Consider the following 24,477-nt stretch of genomic DNA (forward strand, 5'->3'; position numbering starts at 1 on the left):
CAACTCAGGTCAGAGCTCCCTGTGCTCTCACAAGCACAGAGCGCAAAGCAAACCCTGCCCAAGGGGACACAGCATCTCAGTGTCTGTGCCACACTGGCTCCCTCCAGCCTGGGGTGCCACAGGGCAAAGATCTTCCCAAAGCATATCTGGGTCCTGGGCACAGGAGACGCTGCAAAAGCCAGAGGCCCCACTTCTGGCACAGAGGTACCTCTGGCCCTGCAGCCCAGTTAAAGGAGATGGACAAGTCATACAAATCTTCAGGGTGTGTATTGTCAGGATAGAAATTCCTTCATATAAAAGAAGAATTTAAAAACAGCACTCCCCGGCTCTCAGAAATAAATATACATATATATATACACACATATATATTGATAGAAAGAATAATTACCATTCTGCTATGTGATTTTAAAACCAAACAAGATTAATAGCAGTCTCCAAACTACTCTGCCAAACCAGTGCAAGGGGATCTAAGAATTCCTGCCACCCACCTTGCCTTGGGAGCCTAGCTGGGCATCAGACTGGGCATCAGGCATCCTCCTGCTGCCTGCACCGCCCAGCTCTCCTTGCCCCACCACTTGCTAGCAGATGCTGGGACAACAGAAGCTCTCGGGGTGCCACCACCATAGGTTTCTTCTCTTGCAAAGCAGCCTGCCAGGCTCTGGGGCGGCTGTGCCATCCAAGGCACTCTGAGGGACACCAGGTGTCACATCTGTCCAATGACCTGCCTGCCCACACAGCTGTTCCCCCTCAGCCCAGACCTACCAAAGAACGACAACTGAACCCGTTGGCTTCGCAGCAGGGGCTTTGCTGGATTTGCCCAAAGGACTCCACCAGGAAGACGTGCTCCTCCAGCGCTGGTGAGGCCATGGCCCGCTGAGAGTTCATGTCTGCCCGCTGGATTCCCACAGCACAGAGCTCGATGCCAGCGTTTTGCAACAAAATTGCAAAGTCTTTGTTGCAAACTGCCATGGAATAACCAGGAGCAGGGAATTTCTGGGCACAGGATTGCCTGCCATCCTCATGTTGCATTCTGTTCTGTGTGCAGCACCCATTGCCCCAGCAACCCACAGAGCAGTCCCCATCCCTCATGGCTCATGCTCTTCTCCATGAAAATCACTTTCTGATCGTCCTTCCAAAGCCACAAGACCCCAGCTGTGTGATGCTTGAGGGTGTTGTGGCACATGTTGCATTTTCCCAGCCACAGCAAGGCTCTCCAGTTGGTGTTCCCTGGCAATGGAAAGGAGGGAGATGAGTAGCCCCTGGTCCCCCAGCCTTAGCAGGGTACACAGAGCAGCCAAGCAACAGCTTGAGCCCGGCAAAGCAGCCCTGGTCCCCCAGCAGGTGATGCAAAGCTTTCAGCCTGATGATGAGCTCCATCTATCCTCCATCTACGCCTTCGTCCATCCATGCATGCATGCGTGCAACCATGCCCAGGTGATGGCTCAGGGAGCTCCCCTCAGCTCCGGGGTGCCCGGGAGCAGGGGGTGCCCACAGCCCAGTGCTCCTTAGCGCTGGTGTCTGGTGCCACCTGGTGCAGTGCCATTGGTGAGGCTCTGCAGGGCCACGCAGGCTGGGCCCTGCTCCCAGATGGAATGCCATGGGAAAGAGCCCAGTGGGATCTGTCTCTACAAATACCAAGTGTGTATGGAGCTCAGAGTGGGACCGCTCTGGGCACAGGTACCCCCAACACAGCGCTCGCTCCCACACACCTCCAGGCCAGGCAACCTGGAGCAAGTGGAAACCACAACTCTGCAGATGCTGCATGTGCCCAAAGCGAATGGAAAGAGAGCTGTGGTGTGAAAAATAAAGATTGTTTATTTACAGAAGAGCAGCAACAAAAATGAACTCCAGAATATATTTACATTGTAAGAATCTTTATAACAACAACAATCTATAGAACATATTTACATAAGAACCTATCTAACGGCAACGTATTGAACGTATTTACAGAAGATAATGGTATCTAAAATCTACGTAGAAAAAAACAACTGAAGAACTCTTTCAAAACATATATACAGCTGGTGGCATCCACGTCTCAGATCGCCGCCAGTCCTGGAAGAAAAGCAAGCAGCACGGTCACTGCAGTCAGGCCCTGAGGGTTTGTTCCCTGTGCCCCCAGGCTGGCACACGCCGGCAGAGCAGGACTGTGCCGCCAGCACTGAGCCCGGCTGGGGCTGGGAGCTGGGCCCAGCTGCTGGGACGGGGCTGGCGTGGCCCAAAGCAAGCGCAGGGCAGGCTGGGGGTGGTGCTTGTGAATCCACCAGAATGCAGGGATGCCCCGGGTCCCCGTGTCCCTGAGCAGGGCCACCCAGCCCAGCCCCAGCCTGGCGGCAGGGGAGCCGCTGTGCCTGTGGGCAGGGCATGGGGAGCACGTGCCTGTCCTGCTGCCTGTGTCGGTCTTCATCCCAAGACCATGTCCTCCTCCTCATCATTCTCGTCGACATCCATCTCTTCCACATAATCTTCCATTTCCACCTCCATTTCTTCCTCCGTCCCCTCCATATCTTCATCCATCTCCTCGTCCACCTCCATCTCTTCATCCATCTCCACGTCTACTTCCACCTCTTCCACTCCATTCTCTTCTATATCCACATCCATGCTCTCCTCTACATCCATCTTTCTATCCACTTCCATCTCCTCTTCATGGTCTTTCACAGCCTGCATAGCGAGCAAAACCTCAGAGTGGGGTCCCTGTCCCACAGCATCCCCTCAGAGCTCCAGCCTGCCCGGGCTCTCAGGGGGTGTCCACCTCCATGGAATGGCACTGTACCTCCATTGGGACAAATGGGAGCATCCTGCAGGGATGGATGGCAAAGTCCAGGCAGCAGGGAGCGTTCAGGACTGACGGCAGTATCAGGGAACAGGTGAGAAGCAGGGTTGCAGGGGTGCTCTCAGAGCAGGGTGAAGCACATGCTGACCCAAGGGCGACTGGTTGTGTTGTGCCCTTGGCTGGGCGATGGCAGTCCCAGCTGGAACACCAACTGTGACATGACAGCAGATCCAGGACCACACCCCTGTGGACCATGGCAACCACAGAATGATTGAATCCCTGAAGGGTTTTCCTTGGGACGGACCCTCAAGATCATCTTGTTCCAAGCTGAGCAAGCTCCCAGCAGAGCAGGTTGCTCAGAGTGCTTTCCCAGCTGGCCTTGCATGTTCCCAGGGATGAGGCATGCACAGCCTCCGTGCACAGCCTGGGCCAGTGCCTCAGAACCCCCAGTGCAAAATGCCAGTTTCCTTGGAGACAAGCTAATTTGACCCCCTTGCAGTTGAAAGTCATTCCCCCTTCTCCTCTCCCCACATCTTTCCCAGTGGTCCCTGCAAGTCCTGCATGGCTGCAGTGAGGCTTTCCCATGGCCTTCTCTCCTGCAGCCTGAGCATCCCCAACTCTGTCTTCACGGGAGCTTAGAAAGTCAAGCCAAACAGGCAGAAGCACTGCTGGGCTCCTTCTTTCTCCACTCTGGCAACTACCTTCTCCTTCCCTGAGCCCTAGGTGTGAGTGTAAGTCCTTTCCTAGTCTGCCACTTCTGGAAGCCACATGAGTCATTTTGATGCTGGAAACCTCAGCAAGACATACTTTATTTTTTCCTTTCCAGTACAAACACTTTTCCAGCTTTTAAAATCTGAACAAATCGACAAGGTTTTAAAAACAATAGGACACAGTCTTTTAACAGGATCGCTTATCAACTGCCTCGGAAAGCTGCCCATGCAAGGACAGCCCCGTGGGCACCATTTCCTTACTCTGCAAGCAATTTAAGAAAATGCCCAGTTGTGTACAAAGTTCCCTTCACTTTTTAAACATGAATAGCTGAGAACTGAAATAACAAAGAGCCCATAGCTTCAAGTGACTGTCGCTGTTGAGCCGCTAGCAGAGAAGGAAAACCCCGGATTCTCAGCGTGGCATAGAAAAGGCGCTTTATTATTTTGACTCCAACATATATATAGACTTTTCAGAGGTCACCCAGATTGGTCAGTCAGAAACCTCCCCCTAGGCCTGATTGGCCAGGCCTGAACTGTCCAAATCTCGAGACACTGTAACAACAGCATCCAAACTTTATCTTTGTTCATAAAACACAAAAAAATATTCTCATGGGAAAAACCTGTGCTAGCCACAAGTGACTAGTCAGGAATAGTCCAAAGATAGCACCATTTTCGGGAAGGTCAGACGTCTTCCTTGACCTAGTTTTGTTATGGGCACTCCTGGCTCCCTCTTTTCTGGGGAAGCTCTTCCTGCTCACCCACTGTAAGGCAGCCCTGGCCAGGGCACAGGGAACCTGGCCCTTGGCTTGCTTTTCTCTTTGCTTTTCTCCCTGGTGGGAGGGGATGGAAAGGGGGCTTAGGCAGGATGCTCCCCCTCACCTCTGCGGTGAGGACTCCCCTGGCCCATCCCAAAGTACTGAGGGATGGCTTGATACTCCTTCCTTGGGCTGGAGAAGAAAAAGAGGTTTTGATGTCTAAGAGCAGGTTTTGCAGTATGCCCAATGGCAGCTGGAACTCGTTCCTCAGCTGGAGAAGCATGACAGCAGCTGGACAGGAGCTCCAGATCAGCAAAGGCCAGAGCAGCGAGAGCAGAGTCTGGTGCTGTGAGCATGTGGCAGGGCTGGACAAGTGCTGTGGGGCCAGGTGTCCTCTCCATGCCCCCCCAGCTGATGGTTCATGCTCCTCTGGCAGGGGAAGGAGTTCTTAGTGCATCAGGGGAGCATGATGTGGCCAAGTGGACTGCGAGATGCCTGTGGTCCTCCCCAGCCTGGAAGAATGTTTCAGGCAGCTCAGCCAGTTTTTGCTGGGGGATAAAAGGTGGCCAGGTGCATCTCTGCTGGGAGCTGCTTGGAGCTGCTGCTTTGTGCTGCTTGAAGCACAGAGCTGCTCCTTTATGCACTTGGGGGCATCAGGGAGGGAAGTGTGGTGCACAACAGCAGGGACAGCCTGGTGAGGGTGACAGGCACTGTGTGGGAGCCAAAGGCTGGCTGCTGTGGATGGGTTCATGAGCTACAGTGCTGAGCTGATAGAAAAATATGTTCCTCTGCTGTAAAATGCCAGAGTTGCTTCCATGGAGGCTCTTTAATTTCCTTCTCACTCATCCTAGTGGTGAAGTCCCCATTGGCTGATGAGTGGAGGGTGCCCATGCTGGGCTCCCAGGGAGAGGCAGATTCTGTGTGCAACAGCTCTGTAGGATAAGGCTGGAGCTGCTCAGCAATGTGGAGAACCTTTTCCAGCCTGCCTGTTCATGGCAAACCAGACTCCTCTAAAGACTCGCTCGTTTCTAAAGGTGGTGGTTGTTCACTGTTATATTTACTGATGAGCCTCTAGCATAGCTATTTTTACCTCTGCTGTGACCAGTGTTGCAGACAGTCCTGCTAGCTGCACTTTGGTAGCTGAATCTGCCCACCCACTTGTAACCATCGATGGAAGATGTTGGGGTTTTGAGTGTTCTGGACTAAAAGCAATAATAACTAGTGCCTTAATGCAGGCTGCCTCTCGTCTGCTCTAGCCCTGTGGATAGAAGTGGGAGCCAGGTTCCAAATATTTTTCAAATATGATTGGACTTACTCTGCTGAAACAATAAAAATTAACCACATCATTTATTTACAAGGTAAATACTGGTTCTTTCTGCTTCTTTCATCCTTTCTAGAGACATTCACACCCTTTTCTCCTCCCAACCGGGAGACTCAGCAGCTCCTGGGAAGAGCAGGGCACCTCAGGCATGGGTCTCCTCCACCAGCCAGGCAAGGCACTGGACTTGGGGATTGCCAAAGCCTGGCAGCTCTGCAGTTGCTCGCAGCTGGGGCAGCTCGGCTCCCGGAGCCTCCAGCGCCGGCCGAGCCCCCTTTGCCCCGAGGTGCTGCCGGCCCTGCTGCGGCTGCCGTGGGCAGCGGGTGTCCGGGCAGCTCCGTGCCTGCCCCGGCCGTGCTCGGGGAGCGCCGGGCTTGGAGGGGACGCTGCCTGGGCAGGGGCTGAGCTCGGGCACCTGTTGGCCCTCGGGCTCCTGTGGGAGCCTGTTATGATCCAATTATTAAGGTTCTTTGGAAATACCTCTGCCCGAATTAAGGTACAAACGAGACCATATGCCAATCAATAGTATAGGTTTTATTTGATAGAAAATATGAGAGAGAGAGAGAAGAAAAGACAGAAAAAGAGAAGTAGGAAAAGAGGTGGGGGGGACAGAAAGAGGGAAAGAGAAAATATCACCACCCATGGATCTCAACGATGTTGCGTTGATCCTCTCCAGCCGGTCTTCTTGGTGGTGGTGGTCGCCCCCAAAAGCACAGAATGCCATGGGTTAATATACACTCAGGCCAGGGGCAATGCCCATGCATGTCCCCCCAGGGGAGGGGCAGTTTCTTGCAGCAGACTCTGCTTGCATCACCTGCACTCCTGTGGTGCAAGGCCTAGCACTCTGGGGGGGTCTGTGATGGATTGTGACTCCCCCCCAGCTGCCTCTCACGTGAAAGCCTCGTGGATGTGGCTTGAGGGGTTGGGGGTTCCACAGCTGGGCCAGTTTGTGTCAACCTGGCTTCTGTGAGCTGTGCTCTGCCCCCACCCCAAACTCAGCCAGGGATGATCCTTAGTGCAGCTAGTGGCTTTGGCCTTTGTGTATGCATTCCTTTCCCTCAGCCTGAGATGATTGAACAATAGGGTTTCCCTTTATCTAATCTCAGCAGTTTGACTCAGTCCAAAGTCCCAGTCAGGTATCTTCAGGGAGGTTTCTTTGATTGTAGCTTCTTTATGCTGTTTTTGTTATAATGAGCAAAACTTTATATCAATGTTTGAGGCATGAACTATTTCAGTCTCTGACAGAGCCCCAGCCCTGCAGCCCCAGCCCCGCAGCCGCTGCCAGCATCGCACCCAACCGGGACTCTGTGCCAGCAGCCAGCACTGACCGTACAGCCACCTCCGGGCACCCACGGCCCCTGCCCAGCACGGCCTGCACTGCCCCATCCAGGGCTCACCCGAGTCGGGCACAGGCTCCAGTGGCTGCTGCCAGCAGCAGGAAATCGGGCAGCGCCAGGATCACCTGGTGTGGCTTTCGTCTCTTGAACAATGGCACAGAAATGTAATGCATGGGAGGAGCAAAGCCCAGAGCCCTTGGAGGCTCCAAGCCTTAACCATCAGCCCCTGCAGCTCCAAAAGCTGCTCCCCACATCCTGCAATTCTCAAGGCTGTCGTGGCCTTCAGAGCATGACAGGGATTTTGCATGCCTGCAGCCTGATGCCAGCTCTCGGCCCAGGACTCCAGAAGGCTCAAGGAGGAAGGTTGGCAGAAGGTTTTTTACCTTTTTGGTGGCATCGCTGCAGAGGCTGCTCCTGTCAGAGTCGCCTCCCTGATGGTAACAGATATGCTCTTGGGGACACTGCTCTGCACCAGCCCACGAACACGAGCAGTGCCCAGTGCCAGCAGTGGCATCTGTGGAAGCCCCCCATGCACAGGGACCCCCAGCCCTGGGGTGGCCATGCCAGCAACCCACAGAGATCTCCAGCCCCAGGAACCTGCAGGAGCCCCAGATCACAACCCTGCATATGCAACTTGTGCCCTGTTGCAGTGGCCCTGGCGCAGTTGAATGCCTCGGGTTCAGGGTGCCATGGCAAAGCCCCTGAGGAGTCATGGATTTGAGTAAGCTTCATGGTCACGGCGACGTGAGAAAATATTCCCATGGACCTTTGCCACCAGATTAGTTAATATGCACCAGCACGCTTGACAATTGGCCCCGCTTCTCTCTCCACCCATATTCCATATAAGGTTTTGTTCTAGAAGTTTCTCCTTTGTTCTCCAGCTAAGTTGTTAGACATTGGTTCTTTTGGATTTTGTACCCTCCCCCTCTGCGCCCCCATTGGACCAACCCTATGTCAGTCATGAGTTCTCTGAACCCCATTGGCTGTCTCTCGTTTCCTCTCCCCTTTTCTGTTACCTAAAAAGCTGCTGCACAGCACAGAGCAGCGCCATTTTGAGCTCCTCCCTACCTGCCGTCCTGACCTCTCTGCCCGACCCTCATTAAACCCTTCTTCGACCCAGCTCAGAATTGCATACGTTTCTTGCTTTCGCCATCTGATCTCCAACCTCCGCAGCTCCCGTAAGAGCACAGCTTTTCTATCCTTCCACCTGCCGTCCCGAGGGCGAGCTGCCGCTGCCTGGGAAAGGCCTCGCAGTCCGGTCACCCCGATTCTGAACTGAGTCAACGGGTCCCTGTCACCCGACAGTGCCCAAAGGAATTGCAAAGAAAGCTGGGGTGTGGAAAACAAACGAGAATTTATTTACAGAAGAGCAGCAACAACAAGAAGCTGCAGAACGTATTTACAATGGAAGAATCTTTATAACAACAACAATCTATAGAACGTATTTACAGTGGAACATTTAAGTAAAAATTAAAATCTAATAAACGTATTTACAAAAGGGAACAACAGGAAGAAACAGAACATATGTACAGGTAGCAGTGTCCATCATCTCCATCAGTCCTGGAAGAAAAGGAAGCAGCAGGGTCACTCCAGCCCGGCCCTGAGGGCTGTTTCCTATGTCCCCAGGCTGGCACACGCTGGCACATGGGCACTCTGCTGCCAGCACTGAGCCTGGCTGGGGCTGGGAGCCGTGCCTCAGGCACTGGCACGGGGCTGGTGTGGCCCAAAGCAAGCGCAGGGCAGGCCAGGGGTGGTGCTTGTGCCACCAGAATCCAGGGATCCCCCCGGGGCACTGTGTCCCTGAGCAGGGCCACCCAGCCCAGCCCCAGCCTGTGGGCAAGGGACCCACTGTGCCTGTGGGCACGGCATGGGGAGCACCTACCTGTCCTGCTGCTGGGGCTCCATCCTCATCCCAGGACCATGGGCTCCTCCTCATCCTTCTCATCCACCTCCATTGGTTCTTCTTCATCAGTCACATCCACTTCCATATCTTCTTCTTCCTCTGTGACATCAACGTCCATCTCCTCCACTTCTTCTTTGATGTCCACCTCCATTTCCTCCTCCAAATCATCCACATCAACATCCATCTTCTCCTCCACATCAATCACGCTGTCTACCTCCATGGCCTCCTCAGCGTCTCTGGCAGGCTGCATCAGGTAGCACAAGCTCACGGTGGGGTCCCTGTCCCACAGCATCCCCACAGGGCCCCAGCCCGCCCGGGCAGCTGGGGGTGCCCAGCTCCATGGAATGGCACTGTACCTCCACTGGGACGGGAGAGAACATCTTGCTGGGATTGGTGGTGAGATCCAGGCAGCAGGACGAGCTCAGGACTGATGGATAAATTGGGAGTAGCGGAATAGTGTGCAGGGCGCACGGCGCAGTGTGGTCACCTGGCTGGCTCCAGGGTCAATGGTTGAGTTGTGCTCAACAGCAGGAGCTGGAGGCTCCACCTGCACCATGGGCTGTGACATCACAATTCTGGGAGCTGGCATGTCACAGGAGTTCCAGGGCCACCCTGCACTGGGGGCTCAGGATCGTAGAATGTTCAAATCCTTAAAAGGTTTGGCTTTGACAGAACTCTTCAGATGATCTCTCTCCAACCTGAGCAACCTCCCACCACACCGGGATGCTCAGGAGCACATCTAAGCTGGCCTTGGATGTTTCCAGGGCTGGGGCATCTACAGCCACTCTGCACAGCCTGTGCCATTGCCCACTACACTCACAATAAATAATATTTTCGCTACATCCAATCCATTCCTACTCTCAGTTTGAAGCCATTCCCTTGTCGTGTCACTACAGCTCTCAACAAAGAGTTGCTCTCCCACTTCCCTGTAGTCCCTTCACACCCTGCAAAGGTGCTGGGAGGTCTCCACACAACCTTCTCTTGTCCAGGCTCAACAGCTCCAACTTTCTCAGCCTGTCTTCACACGGCAGGTGCTCCAGTGCCCTCAGCAATGTCGTGGGCTATTCTGCACTTGCTCCATCAGTTGCCTGTCCTCCTGCTGTTGGGGAGCCCAGAGCTGGAGGCAGCCCTGCAGCTGGGCTGTCCTGAGAGGGGAGGAGACAGGCAGGATGTCCTCACTGCCCTGCTGCCCACGCTGTGGGATGACCCTGGCACACAGGGGGTTCTGGGCTGCCACTGCCCAGGGCTGGCTCCTGCTTGCATGCAGATGTGAGGCTGGTGTCCAGCTCTTGTTCTCTTGGCTGCACACAAACATCACAGCCCTGTCTCCTCACCAGCCACCCTTGGCTTCAAAAGTTCATAGCACAGGTCACACACCAGCTCCCGCCCCACTGCTTTTGCCGCAGCCTCACGGTTCAATCTTCAATGTGCTGTGAAACTGCTCAGTGTCATTCTGTTACTCCAATGGATACACAAATGTTTCCTTGTGCTGACTGCAAATCGTTTTTCTAGTTACACTGTTGCATTGGTGGTACTGACCCAGAGTTCTTTCGATTCGTTCCACTTGTTCAGAGGGCAGAGCGAGTTAGGACTTGCTTTGTATGTAGACACAAAAAAGTAGCAATGATCTGGTGAGGTATGGATTTACTTCCATCCAAATTTGCCTCTTCCTAATACAGAAATCAGCCTCTCAATTACCCACACTGCCATTTCAAGTCCTTTTGCTGGGAAAAGTACTACCTGCAAAAACACGGAAGTGTTCTGAAATCTATTCCCCGGGTGTCCCCAAGCGAGGAGGCCCAGCAGAGCCCCAGCCTTGGCTCTATGTGACACGAGGACAGAGAGCAGCCGTGTCCTCCCGATCGACCGTGGCAGGGGGAGCGCAAATCCACGGCGACAGGGGGAGGAAAACATCTCCGTTTTCACTGTAGCCTGGAGCAGCCCTGCTGAGCACCTGGGAGCATCTCCCTGCCCTGGCACTGACCAGCGACCTCCCCTGGGGACACCCGTGTGTGGAAAATCACACCGCCAAAGGCCAGTGTCCACGAGGGAGCCAAAAGAGTCCTGCAAAAGTCGCCTTGATTTGAATCAAGGGAAAGAGTTCACTCTGCCATTCCCCTGCGGGGTCTCTCTCAAGTGTCTGGAGGGTGCAGCCTCTTTTTAATCTGAAACTGCCGATCAGATATTGCCCTCTGCCTTTCTCCATTGGCTGAGGTACTAGGAAGGGACAGGCTTCCCAAACCGCCTAGTCCATATTCCTCCTTTGACGTGAATCCCCCACCCCGCATCATGCGCTGTCTGATCACTAAAATTAGCTATGAGCCCACCCTGGGCCCAGAAATTAATCCTCATCAATCTCTCAAGCCTGCGCCTTTCCCCTGAGAGATCACAAGATCAGGCTGAGCTTGGTTCTGTAAAAAACCTGCACGGTTTGATGTTCCTACAGACCCCTCTCATTTCTCTCCACAACCTGACTGCTTCTTTCCGCTTCTCTCATCGTTTCTAAGGGCATTCACACCCTTTTCTCCTCCCAACCGGGAGACTCAGCAGCTCCTGGGAAGAGCAGGGCACATCAGGCATGGCTCTGCTCCACCAGCCAGGCAAGGCACTGGCCTTGGGGATTTCCAAAGCCTGGCAGCTCTGCAGTTGCTCACAGCCGGAGCAGCTCGGCTCCCGGAGCCTCCAGCGCCGGCCGAGCCCCCTTTGCCCCAAGGTGCTGCCGGCCCTGCTGCGGCTGCCGTGGGCAGCGGGTGTCCGGGCAGCTCCGTGCCTGCCCCGGCCGTGCTCGGGGAGCGCCGGGCTTGGAGGGGACGCTGCCTGGGCAGGGACTGAGCTCGGGCACCTGTTGGCCCTCGGGCTCCTGTGGGAGCCCCAGCCCCGCAGCCCCAGCCCCGCAGCCCCAGCCCCGCAGCCGCTGCCAGCATCGCACCCCGCCGGGACTCTGTGCCAGAAGCCAGCGCCGACCGTACAGCCACCTCCGGGCACCCACGGCCCCTGCCCAGCACGGCCTGCACTGCCCCATCCAGGGCTCACCCGAGTCGGGCACAGGCTCTAGTGGCTGCTGCCAGCAGCAGGAAATCGGGCAGCGCCAGGATCACCTGGTGTGGCTTTCGTCTCTTGAGCAATGGCACGGAAATGTAATGCACGGGAGGAGCAAAGCCCAGAGCCCTTGGAGGCTCCAAGCCTTAACCATCAGCCCCTGCAGCTCCAAAAGCTGCTCCCCGCAGCCTGGCTCCAGCAATTCCCAAGGCTGTCGTGGCCTTCAGAGCATGACAGGGATTTGTCATCCCTGCAGCCTGATGCCAGCTCTCGGCCCAGGACTCCAGAAGGCTCAAGGAGGAAGGTTGGCAGAAGGTTTTTTACCTTTTTGGTGGCATCGCTGCAGAGGCTGCTCCTGTCAGAGTCGCCTCTCTGATGGTGACAGATATGCTCTTGGGGACACTGCTCTGCCTCAGCCCAGGAACACGAGTAGTGCCCAGTGCCGGGAGGAGAGTGAGTGGAACCTCCGCATGCGCACAGACCCCCAGCCCTGGGGTGGCCGTGCCAGCAACCCCAGAGACCTCCAGCCCCAGGAACATGGAGCAACCCCAAACCACAACCCTGCAAACACTACCTGTGCCCAAAGGAATTGCAAAGAAAGCTGGGGAGTGGAAAACAGATGACAATTTATTTACAGAAGAGCAGCAACAAGAACATGCTGCAGAACGGATTTACAATAGAAGGATCTTTATAACAACAACAATCTATAGAATGTATTTACAGTGGAAAGTTCTAACTAAAAACTGGAATCTAGTGAACATATTTACAAAAGGTCATAACAAGAACGAACAGAACGTATATACAGGAAAATGTGTCCATCATCTCCATCCGTCCTGGAAGAAAAGGGAGCAGCAGGGTCACTCCAGCCTGGCCCTGAGAGCCGTTCCCTGTGCGCCCAGCCTGGCACACACTGGCACATGGGCACTCTGCTGCCAGCACTGAGCCTTGCTGGGGCTGGGAGCTGTGCCTCAGGCACTGGCACGGGGCTGGTGTGGCCCAAAGCAAGCGCAGGGCAGGCCAGGGGTGGCGCTTGTGCCGCCAGAATCCAGGGATCCCCCCGGGGTGCTGTGTCCCTGAGCAGGGCCACCCAGCCCAGCCCCAGCCTGTGGGCAAGGGACCCACTGTGCCTGTGGGCATGTCATGGGGAGCACCTGCCTGTCCTGCTGCTGGGGCTCCATCCTCATCCCAGGACCATGGGCTCCTCCTCATCCTCCTCATCCACCTCCATTCGTTCCTCTTCATCCTCCTCATCGACTTCCATATCCTCGTCCTCCTCCGTCCCATCAGCTTCCATCTGCTCCACTTCTTCTTTGATGTCTACCTCCATCTCTTCTTCCAACTCCACCACATCGATGTCCATCATCTCCTCCACGTCTATCCTGATGTCCACCTCCATATCCTCCTCGGTGTCTCTGGCAGGCTGCATCAGGTAGCACAAGCTCACAGTGGGATCCCTGTCCCACAGCATCCCCACAGGGCCCCAGCCTGCCCGGGCAGCTGGGGGTGCCCAGCTCCATGGAATGGCACTGTACCTCCACTGGGACGGGAGAGCACATCTTGCTGGGATCGGTGGTGAGGCCCAGGCAGCAGGATGAACTCAGGACCAATGGATCCATTGGGAGCAGCTCAATAGTTTGAAGGGTGTAGGGCACAGGGAGCAGGGAGCAGGGAGCAGGGTGCACGCTGGCCTCCTCGCTGGCTCCAGGGTCAATGGTTGAGTTGTGCTCAACAGCAGGAGCTGGAGGCTCCACCTGCAACATGGGCTGTGACATCACAATTCTGGGAGCTGGGATGTCACAGGAGCTCCAGGGCCACTCTGCACTGGGGGCTCAGGATCGTAGAATGTCCAAATCCTCAAATGACTTGGCTTTGACAGAACTCTTCACATGATCTCTCTTCAGCCTGAGCAACCTCCCACCGGACCGGGATGCTCAGGACCATGTCTAAACTGGCCTTGCATGTTTCCAGGGCTGGGGCATCCACAGCCTCTCTGCCTGTACAGCCCGTGCCATTGCCCACTACACTCACAAGAAATAATATTTTCGCTACATCCAATCCATTCCTACTCTCAGTTTGAAGCCATCCCCTTGTCCTGTCACTACAGCTCCCAACAAACAGTTGCTCTCCCACTTCCCTGTATTCCCTTCACACACTGCAACTGCCCTGAAACATTGCTGTTCTTCAGCCAAGGACAGCAGGAGCCCCCAAACCTGGCAGTGAGGGGCATCAAGGAAAGCTACAGTGTGATGGAGACTGTGACGAGCCGGAAACCCACTGGGGAAAAAGAGGGAGCATTTGTGAAGTAAAAGCAGGTGGGGGAGAGAACAGTTAAAAACAGGTTGGCTTTCATAGGCAAATTCTGTGTTACATTGGTTACAAATGAGTTGAGTGGTATCGGGGCTGAGTTTGGTTACTTGAGCAGTTGCACCTTATAGTTATTTACATTGTTGTGCATAATGTACAGGTGTAAAATGCCCCTGTAAAAACACTAGATGGCAATAATGAATATGGGAGAGTGCAATGAGAATTTTCTAGAAGCTGTGCACAGGTGTGGTGACACCAACTTGAACATGGATTTGTGGACCAAATGAACCAATGAGATGAACACATGGAGAAATGATTGGACAGGAATGCTCCGCACAAACGAGCCAATCAAGAAACCCCTAGATGAGCCAATCGCATCAAGAATCAAGAAACATGCCAATCCTGTCTGGGCACACCCTGTAAGAACTCTGGTGGTGCTTTGCACCCCTGTCCTCCTGCGGTCCTCGAGTGACTGAAGGGACATCCTGCGTTGTGTGCACGCAGCTTCCTCTGCTTTGCTGTTGGGATCTTGGGCTTATCCCACTTTCCTGTTGCCAGTTATTGCTTTTCATTTAAAAAATTAACTAAGTATAAACGGGGTCCAGCCATTCTATTACAAGAATTGTTCCCAGAAGAGACGAGATACAGCTTGCAGCAGCTGAAAAATGGCATTTGGGGTCATGGCAGATTGATTCCATTTCAGAAGGTATTGAACAAGTTTATTTTTTGGGGGTGTCACGTTTCCCCTTGGAGGTGGACACTCTGCAAATTTCAGCTGTGTTGCTGAAATGAGCGAGCAAGTCTCTGCTGCAGCTGGCACCGTTTCTTCCTCGGCCTCTTCCAGCCCCGCAGCAGAGCCCTGGCAGAGCCCAGAGCAGCATCAGCGTCTGTACTGGAGCTCGGCTGGAAGGAGAGGAAGCACAAAGCACCCGTCAGCTAAAGGCTCTTGCAGCCCTCGTGCCAAGGGCCCGCTGTGGCCAGGCCATGCTGGCTGTGGTCAGCGCGCTGCCCAAAGCTCCCTGTCCAGCATTGCTGCCTTCGGGAGGAGAGCGGCAGGGCAGGACGTGTGCCAGCGCCCGCAGCCAGCCACGGCACGTCCACCTCCTGGGCAGCTGCCCGCAGTGGGATGCCGCCCTGCTCACTGCCATCTCCCAAACGCCCTTAGCCAGCCATACCAACAGCATGGGGATCACCTCACGCCATCCACCTCCAGAGGAAAAGCAGGTCCCAGTCGACGTCCTTGGCCTTCTCCCAGGGCACGTCCGATCCACGCCGCAGCTGCTCCCAAGCACTTCCCAATCCCGACTGGACACCACCTGGAACGCTTCCTTTAAAAAATAACAAACAAAGAAGTGAAAATAGATTACAGACACTGACAAAAAGTGGAAACGAGAACAAAGGTAAAATCTTATCTATGTCGGGGGCTTGAGGAAGGCCCGAGCCCTACGTGCTAGGGACAAACCCACCCACGGGGGAGAGAAACCCATGCTTTCTCCCTTCCTTGCCCCCTGCACTGCCCCCCAAAAAGAATGGGAACACAAAGCAAGCAAGGACAGGGGAGTAGCCCGAGCCCTTCCATGCCCGCAAACCAAAGCAGCCCAAAGCACACAGTTTCAGGAGGCCCAGCCACCACTGCTCCCCCCGTGGGGCATTGTTTGTGTCAGGCTGGCTGCACCAGCTCCAGCTCCGGCCCCAGCCCAGGGCACGCTGCCTGCTGGGGGCTGTTGCTAGGGCCTGGGGCTGCTGCTCCCGTTTGGGATCCAGTCCAGCCAAAAAGCAGCTTGGCAGCCCACTGAAGAATGAACTGCACCTCCCCCAGCAGAGTGGGCAGGGAGCTTTCAGTGTCCAGCCAGGCCATGCAATGCCCATGTGTGAGAGCATCCCCCTGGCTGTGGACTCATCTGCACGTTGGCTGTGGAGCCTGGCTCTGAAGCAGGTGCCTGAATCCCAGTGCATTGTCTTCAGCTTACCAGGGGCCAGGTCAAGGGAGAACTTGTCATCCGCCACATTGTCCTCCGTGTCTCCAGCAGCAGCCCCACCTGGTGCAGCTCCTCCGGGGGCTCCTTCTTCCCTGGGGGTGAGAGAGACCAGGCTGTCAGTGTTCTGCCCAGGGCCCCAGCTGAAGTGCGCCAAACAGGACAAGCAAAAGCAGCTTGTGTGGTGGCCAGCAGCGCTGGCAAGAGCAGCTCAGGTCCAGCATGAGAGCTTTGTGTTCCCATCCCATGGCCCCTGCTCTGTGACACAGGCATGACAAAAAAGGCTGCGTTCCTTGGATTTTTATTGCCAAGGGATTTGTGTGGAGCTGTCACTTACCAGGCCAATGAATCCAATGGGCCATGTGGCTCTCTCCCTTCTTCTATGGTTGATGAACATCCTGCACCCAAGGACCACACAACAGGTCTTCCAAGGATGGACTGTCCATGGAGTGCACAGATAAACACCACCGGATGAGCTCTTGGCAGTCTGCAGAGAGAAAGCAGAAAGTGCCAGTCAGTTGGAGAAGGCTCCTCTCCACTTTGCCCTGCTATTCCTGAGCACGCCCAGGCTATGCCAGATATGCTCAGAGCTGCGCCTAAGCTTCCCCATGGATTCTCTGTTTTGAAGGAGAGCAGGATGTGTACCACCTCCTCAGCAGCTGCCAGAGAGGGATGCTCATGAGCCCGTCGCTGTCTCCCAGCACTGCTCTTTCCTCCCGTGCTGCAGAGATGAGGATGCACCTGGAGAGAGCCGTTCTGGCAGCGGGAGCTGGCCCCAGCTGATGCTCCGGCCCTTGCTGAAAGGGTGCTCCCCGCAGACCATCTGGTGAAGCACAATGCCCAAGGACCGTAGCTGGCTCGCCATAGTACCATCCAAAGTTGTTCTATTCCAAGGGGCTGTAGGCCGGTGTTCCTACGGAATACACATGCAGTCCATCAGGGGAAAGCTGCCTGCTCCCAGAGCCTCGCCCCAGCATCCCTGGGCATGCAGGGGCTGCACCAGCGGCACACCGGGCGAGCAGCTGCCTTCTCGCCAGCAGCACCTGGGACTCGTGTACAAACTTGGGCTGGTACAAGAAGCCACTGGGCTTGCAAGAGGGCAGCGGAAGCCCTGGGAAGGCCCAAGCGTGGCATGCAAGGGAAAAACCCACTCAGAGGTGGGAAAAAACATGCCCCCATCCTCCCTGCCTTCATTGCACCACAAAACATGAACAAGCCCAGGAAAACGAGCGCAGCAGAGCAGTCCCAGCCCTTCCTGGCCCGCACACCAAACTGGCTGCTGCACAGGTTCTGGCCCCTGTCTCTGCTATCTGTACCGGTGTTTTTGTCAGTCTGGCTGCCCCAGCCCCGCTCCTGGGCACAGAGTGTGGCAAAGGCTGTCAGCAGGGCTGGAAGCTGCTGCCCCCTGCCCCCCACCCCCACTCAAGAGCAACTTGGCTGAAGAGCCAATGCCATGAGAGGCAGCAAAAGGGACAATCCCCAGTGCCCCAGGGCCCAGCTTGGGCCCTGACATGCTTGGCCATGAGAAGCCAGGAGTGGGAGCAAAGCCCTGGCTGGGCTCACCTGCAAAGCTGGTGTATGCTGCCTCCTGGAGATAGGTGCCACAGCCGAAGTCAATGAGCTTAGCCTGTCTGGTGCACAGGTCGATGATGATGTTCTCCAGTTTTATGTCCCTGTGCAGGACCCTGCAGCTGGTGCAGTGCCGCACGGCCTCCAGGACCTGCTGGAACAGCTCCCATGCCACCTCCTCGGACAGGAAGCCCCGTGCCCGAATGAAGCGGGAGAGGTCTTGAGAGTGCTCCGGGTGCTCCACCACCATCCAAAAGCAGTAGGGGAGCTCAGCCCAGTCCAACAACTGGATGATGCTACAGCACCCCGTGGACACCTTGCTCAGCAGGACTATCTCCAGGGGTGCGCTGGTGCCATCGGGCTGCAGGAGGAGCACCGTGCTGTCAGTGGGGCTGATGCCGTGCCGGGGCTCCACAATGATGCCCTCAGCCAGCCTGGGATGCTCTGTGTCCTCCGCTGAGCCCACGCTCCCACTCACTCCCTTCCTCCCTCCCTCCCTGCAGGCATCCTGGCGCCTTGCAGCCTGCCGGGCCCTGGCTTATCCCCTGGACCCAGCACGTCCCGCTTTCTCCTGCTGGCTCCAATGGCTCACTCACCAGCTCGGCCCAATGATGGATGCGGCTCCGGGACACACATTTCATGGCCACCTGCAAGCCAAGGGGAGCAGTGGCATGAGCTCGCCACCTGTCCTGCCGAGCCCCATCCTCCTCCTCCTCCTCCACCCACCGCCAGCCCCTCCACTCACTTGGGCGCCGTCCACCATGCGCGTTGTCGAGTAGACGCGGCCGAAACCGCCTTTGCCCAGCAGCGAGCTCACCCGGCACTGCTCCTGCAGGGCCTCCTGCGCCTTCCCTGCGGGTGACACGTGGCTGTCAGCACTCGGCCTGGGGCCACACGTGGCCCCTGACTGCCTCTCCACCACACCAGGCCAGGCATCCCCCTCTGAACAGGGCATGGGCAGCTTGGGGCTGGTGGCCGGACTGCCGAGCAGCGGAGCTCAGGCCGGGGAAGCCGCGGCTGAGGTGGCAGGAAGGGCTGCGCCGCGTGTGTCCTCCGCAGGCCCCGGGAGGAGCCGGAAACAGGGCTGGGGCTGGGCTTGGGACAGGTGGAGTCAAAGGGTGTCGATGCCGCCCCAGCCTTGATTTTCTCACTTGATTCTTATAGCCCTGCTGCTGAAATTCCTAGAGAAGAGGAGCAGGAAAAGCATCCCTGGGAAGTCCATCCAAGCCAGGAAGGGAGGCCCTGTGCCCCCCACTCTCCCAAACCCAAAAAGGCTCATTCAGAGCCAGAGCCACTCTTGCGGTTTTTTTGGGAATATTGGAGGGAGACCAATGAGGATTTTTGTTTGTTGGTTTGTAGGCTTTAAAGAGTTTTGCTTAATACAGTTAGAATTTACTTGTGAGATTTTGCAGTTAAAGTTACAGTGAAAATTAAGAAGATAATCAATGAAAGAAAATGTTTCAGACACAAGGAGAAGATGTTCCTGTTATGGAATATTAAGTGTGTACAAGAAGGAATTTGTATATCATATGCAAGTAATTATATTTTTGTTTGTATAGCTAATTGTATGATTGCTTGAATTGTTATGGTTTGTTAGACAGTTTTGTCATTGTTTGCTAGCAGCTATTTTTAATGTGCTACAGTAATTATGAAAAAGTATAAGAGCAGCAGCAGAGAATAATAAAAAACTTCTTTCAGCTTTGGATTACAAGTGTGTGTGTCATTATGTCTGTCTCAACAAAGTGACACCTGGTGACCCCGATGTGATCCCAAGAGCCTGCCTGGAGAGCAGGAAGCCTGTGTGGATAGCAGGGGAGATGGAGCCCAGTGGAAGAGAGAGTAGCATGGAGAGCTACCAAGGTCCAGACCGTCTGCAACCTTTTAGGGTGAGCCATTGGGAACAAACAATGGGAGCAAATACATCCCATGAGGAAAAATCAATAGTTAATATATGGACATTGATGTTAAAATGACGTGGCATAAAATATGATAAGTTGATATTGTGGTGCAAAAGTCAAGGGATTGAGGCTACATGTGCCAAACCTTTTAGCATACAGACATGGGAAACAGCAGGACAGCATATTTTTGATCTTGCTACTTGTGGAAATGATACTGCCAAGGAATATATGATGACATGGAGGTTAGTTTTAGAGACTTTGAAAGAACTGAAAAAAGAACAAGGTGCTATAGCAGCTGGCACAGCAGAGAGAACAGAGACAGACAATGCTGGAGGGACCGGGGACATTGTGGCAGGGGGGACAGGTGGGGAACAGGCTGGTGCAGCAGAACATGTGTTGTTTCCAATACCTAAGCCACAGAGGGCTTCACTTCCACCCCCTTCTAATCCTGCTTCTCACTCTGCTTCCCATATTCCTGTCCCTATGAGCTCCTTTGATCCACCTTTACCACCAGATGGGTGCAGTGATGGAGAGGGTGGGAATGAAATTGCACCTTCAGCACCCCCACTGCCTGCTGCTGCACCCCTGCTGTCTACTACCACTAATCCTTTTGTGCAAGGCGTGAAATGATCCATAGCGGTGAGTCAAAATGATAGCCTGCCTTACAAAAACACATTAACTTTGCAACCCATATCTGTAACTTTGGGCATACCTGCCTGTGTGAGAACTGTCAATGGCCCAGCCTATGCCTCTCAAAAAGTTAAGGATTTTTTACATCTGTGGGGTGTCTCTCACAAATTTGGTATTCCTGATTCTCCTACTGGTCTAGTTGTTGTTGAACGTGCTCATCACACACTTAAAACTGTTTTAGAAAAACAAAAAGGGGGAATGCAAGGGGAAACTCCCCAGTCCAGACTTTTAAAAGCTGTATATACAATAAATCACTTGACCATACCAGCTCATTCAAACAATCCCTCAATTTTAAATCATTTTTATTCTTTGCAGTCCACCAGTGAAACTCATTTGCCTTGAGCTAAAGTATGGGTAAGAAATTTTCTCACCAGCCAATGGGAAAGCCCCTGGGACCTTGTCACTTGGGGGTGTGGATATGCTTGTGTTTCCACAGATTCTGGACTGCAGTGGGTGCCAGCAAGGTGTGTGCATCCTGACTTGCAGCAGGACATCCCACTGCCTGTTCAGCCAGATCCTGCGGATAACAGCAACACAGGCTGATGACCTTGGCAGAGTGGTTTGGGCTACCTCTGAATACCCAAGTGTGGAAAGCATCAAACACTGGTGACCAAGGAGGACTGTATTGCACTGTACATCCTTATGATCAAGGGGTATTTGCTTTAGATTGGCAGCATCCTGATCCTTCAAACAGGGCGTTTATCCTTTTAGAGAGACCAAGACATGAGGTAATGTCTTGCTTTATATGCCACACAAAGGAGCACTCTGCATGGGTTTTATGATGATGTATTTCCTGTGAGCAGAAGTGGTTTTGTGTATCTTATCGCAGAAGTTCTTTATGCTCTAAGTGTGATCCTCATCGCCGTGGCTCTCTGAATCCAACTAAGGATCCAAACATTGAGATTTGTGCTTTTGAATGTGGGAGGAGTTACTCAGTGCCTCAGCATTGGGATGTACTGGAGTACAAATGGCAACGAATAACAGAAAAATGCATGCACCAATATGGGGCTTGTCAATTTTGCTCAGCTTACTGCCTGCTATTTTTGCTTGGCCTGTTAATCAGCCAAGAACCAATGTATGGGTTATCCTGGCCAATGCAACAGGGCAAGATACTCTGTGCTTAGCTACTGCTTCTCCTGACAATCCTTTTTCTACCTGCCTTGTAGGCTTGCTGCTAGATGACTGGCTAGAAGCCTAGAAGCCTAGGACAGTTCGCATGATTTTAAAATCAAGCAATCACGCTGATGCTTGGGATCAATGGTTTTCATACCTTCCCTGTGAGAAGAAATAGAGCTTTTAAGATCTGTGAAAATGGACTTTTGTGTTAAGTTTAATTACTCTGGAGCTAATCAATCCAAAGTGTGGAAGGTTTCTCCTAACCAACCCATATTTTCAAATGAAAGTGCCTGGTGCAATTATAGTTCACCACATATCTCATGCTCTACTGGTGTTCCTCTAGCATTGCTATCAGAAGTGTTTTTTATTTGTGGAGACCAAGCATGGGCTGCGATTCCATCACATATCAAGGGAGGTCCTTGCAGCTTAGGACGACTCTTACTCTTAACACCTAACACATCTAGGATTTTACAGCACAAACCACCACGGAGAGGAAAATGCAATACCCATACCTGATTGTGATGACAGCATCAATTTTTGGCCATTAGTTACTTGATGGGCTGTTTCCTTCTTTACTCCACAAGTAGTAGCTGCTAAAGCCTTGGGACTGTTAAACAAGCTAGGATGTCGGTTAGCTCGTCAGACTAACACCACTTGACTTGCTCTAGCCGGATTATTAACAGATGTTGATTCACTAAGGCATGCTACATTGCAAAATAGAGCTGCTATTGATGTCTTGCTACTAGCACATGGACATGAATGTGAGGAGTTTGATGGAATGTGTTGTACGAATTTGTCTGATCATTCAAAATCAATTCATGCCCACATTAAAGAATTACAAACAGGTGTGTCAAAATTGCGTGAAGAAACAAAATCCAATTGGCTTACTGTTTGTTTGACAATTGGCAAATTGCAGGATGGATTAAAAATCTACTTAAAATTGGATGCCTGATCATGTTGATTAATTTTTGCGTCTTGCTCATTCTGACGTGTTTATTGTCTTTTTTTGCAAAGGGCCCTGCAAAAGTCAATAAATGCTGCCTTTGTAATACAAAAGAAAGAAGGGCGACCTGACAGCTTCTCTGAAAGCCTTAAAGAGTTTTACCGACAGACAGTCAGAATTTACTCACGAGATTTTGCAGCCACAGTGAAACCCACAGTGAAGGCCAAAAAGATAATCAGTCAATGAAAGGAGATGTTCTGGACACAAGGAGAAGATGTTCTTCTTATGGAACATTAAGTGTGTACAAGAAGGAACTTGCATGTAATATGTAACCAACTCTACTTTTGCTTGTATAGCTACTTGTATTACTGCTTGAATTGGCATTGTTTCTTAGACAGCCTTGTCATTGTTTGCTAGCAGCCAATCTTAATGAGCCACAGTAATTGTGAAGAGGTATAATAAACTTTTACTTCTTCTGGCTTGGATTACAAGTGTGTGTGTGTGTGTCATTACGTCCATCTCAACAAAGCGATATGGGCAGCCATGGAGGTCCAGGCTGGCTGCCAGCCCTGCCTCTGCCCACTGCCCCTTGTTGGCAGCACGCAGTGGCCGTGCCCTGGCAGGGCCCCCTTGCCCTCCTTGTCACCAGCCAGCCCAGCCTGGGCACCTCAGCAGTGTCCCCAGCCTCCCTCCCTCCCTCCTGCTGAGGCTCAGCCTCCAGGCCTTGTGCCACAGGCATGGCAGGTGCCTCAGGGAAACACCAGAGCAGCTGGCTGGGCTGTCAGGAACAAGGCATCTGCCTGGGGGCTGCTTAGGGCTTCTTGGCACCCAATTCCTCAGGGCTTCCCAGCACCCCAGCCCTGCATGGGCCTCCTGGCCCCTTGTAGCCTCCTGCCACCCACCCTGTCACACATCTCCCTTTGTGCCTTCCCACTGCCTCGTCCCGTTCAGGGCCTGCGCAGCACCTCATCCCTTCCCAGCCTCCACCCGCTGTGCTGCAGGGAGCAAGGGCGTTCCCTCAGGACACACCAGTGCTCAGGGCTCTCCCCGAACCTGAGCCATGCCTCCCACACCTTGTGGCACCAGTTGCTTTCCTGTGGGATGTTTTACCTCACCCGAGAATAAAGAGGGAGCTGGAGAAAGAGCTTGCCAAGCTGCTCCCAACCCTTTACCAGCAGTCCTGGTTAACTGGAGAAATCCCAGTTGCTCAGAAATGAGCCATCATAACACCAGTGCACAGGAAGTGTGGGAAGGATGATGCGGGAACTGCAGGCCTGGCAGCCTGAGCTTGGTACCAGGGATGGCCTTGGAGCAAATCCTCCTGAGTGCCATCCCATGGCATCTGCAGGGAACCAGAGGGTCTGCAGGAGAGTGGGAAGGCTTTGCAAGGGGATCAGGCCAGGTGGGGGTGTTGGCAAGGTGTTGAGGGGTCCTGTGGGGGTGTTTGGGGGAGGTTGGTGATGTGAGGCTGTTGGAGAAGGAATTGTCTGGAAGCTGAGAGGTCTAGGCTGGAATTTGGTTCAGCTCCAAGACAGCATCTGTGGTTTTGCACAGCTTTGGTTACAGAGGGCAAGAAGAGTATCTTGGACTTCTTTTGTTAGTGGTCCTGATTCTCATGCAGGGAAGAGGAGGGGAGAGCTGCACTTTATTGCCCACTTAGATATCTCTGTCAGAGACAGGATTTGTCTTTTTGCAGTATACTCATTTGGTTGGGGTACTTTTGTAACACTGAGGAGACCTTCATTCCTTGAGTGCATTTATTCCTGAACAGAATTTTTATATTATTATCCCTTCATAAAAAAACCTTTGCAAACCAAAGAATGGCCCCTTTTCTTGCCTCTGATTAGTGCTTGTTTTTTGTAAGTGACTCTCAATGGATGATGTTAAGGTAAATGAGTTGCTGGTTTGAGACAGGAAGCAAACCAGCAAATCTTTTGCATTCTCAGGCCATGCCAATTGATTTGGGAAGTTTGCAGCTTTTTTGAGCTCCTTGAGTGGAGCAATGAGAAGTAACACTTTCCTGAATGTAGGATGCCTAAATGCCAGATTGTTCTGTGCCTCCGCAGCAGAGGTGTCTCTGTGCTGCACGAGATCACTTCAATGAGAAAACAATTCCAGGATGGACTGAGGTCTTCTGACAGATACCAAG

General features: G+C 53.5%; 1 protein-coding gene across 1 annotated transcript in view; it reads left to right on the forward strand.

The window, feature by feature from the left end:
* Positions 1–24,477, forward strand: part of LOC146424144 (uncharacterized) — a 502,567-nt gene that overhangs the window by 236,400 nt on the left and 241,690 nt on the right. The gene's annotated exons all lie outside the window — the stretch shown is intronic.

The sequence above is a fragment of the Lichenostomus cassidix genome, unplaced genomic scaffold (assembly GCF_008360975.1).
Source record: "Lichenostomus cassidix isolate B80296 unplaced genomic scaffold, HeHo_3.0 HiC_scaffold_42, whole genome shotgun sequence".
In the NCBI taxonomy this organism is placed as follows: Eukaryota; Metazoa; Chordata; class Aves; order Passeriformes; family Meliphagidae; genus Lichenostomus; species Lichenostomus cassidix.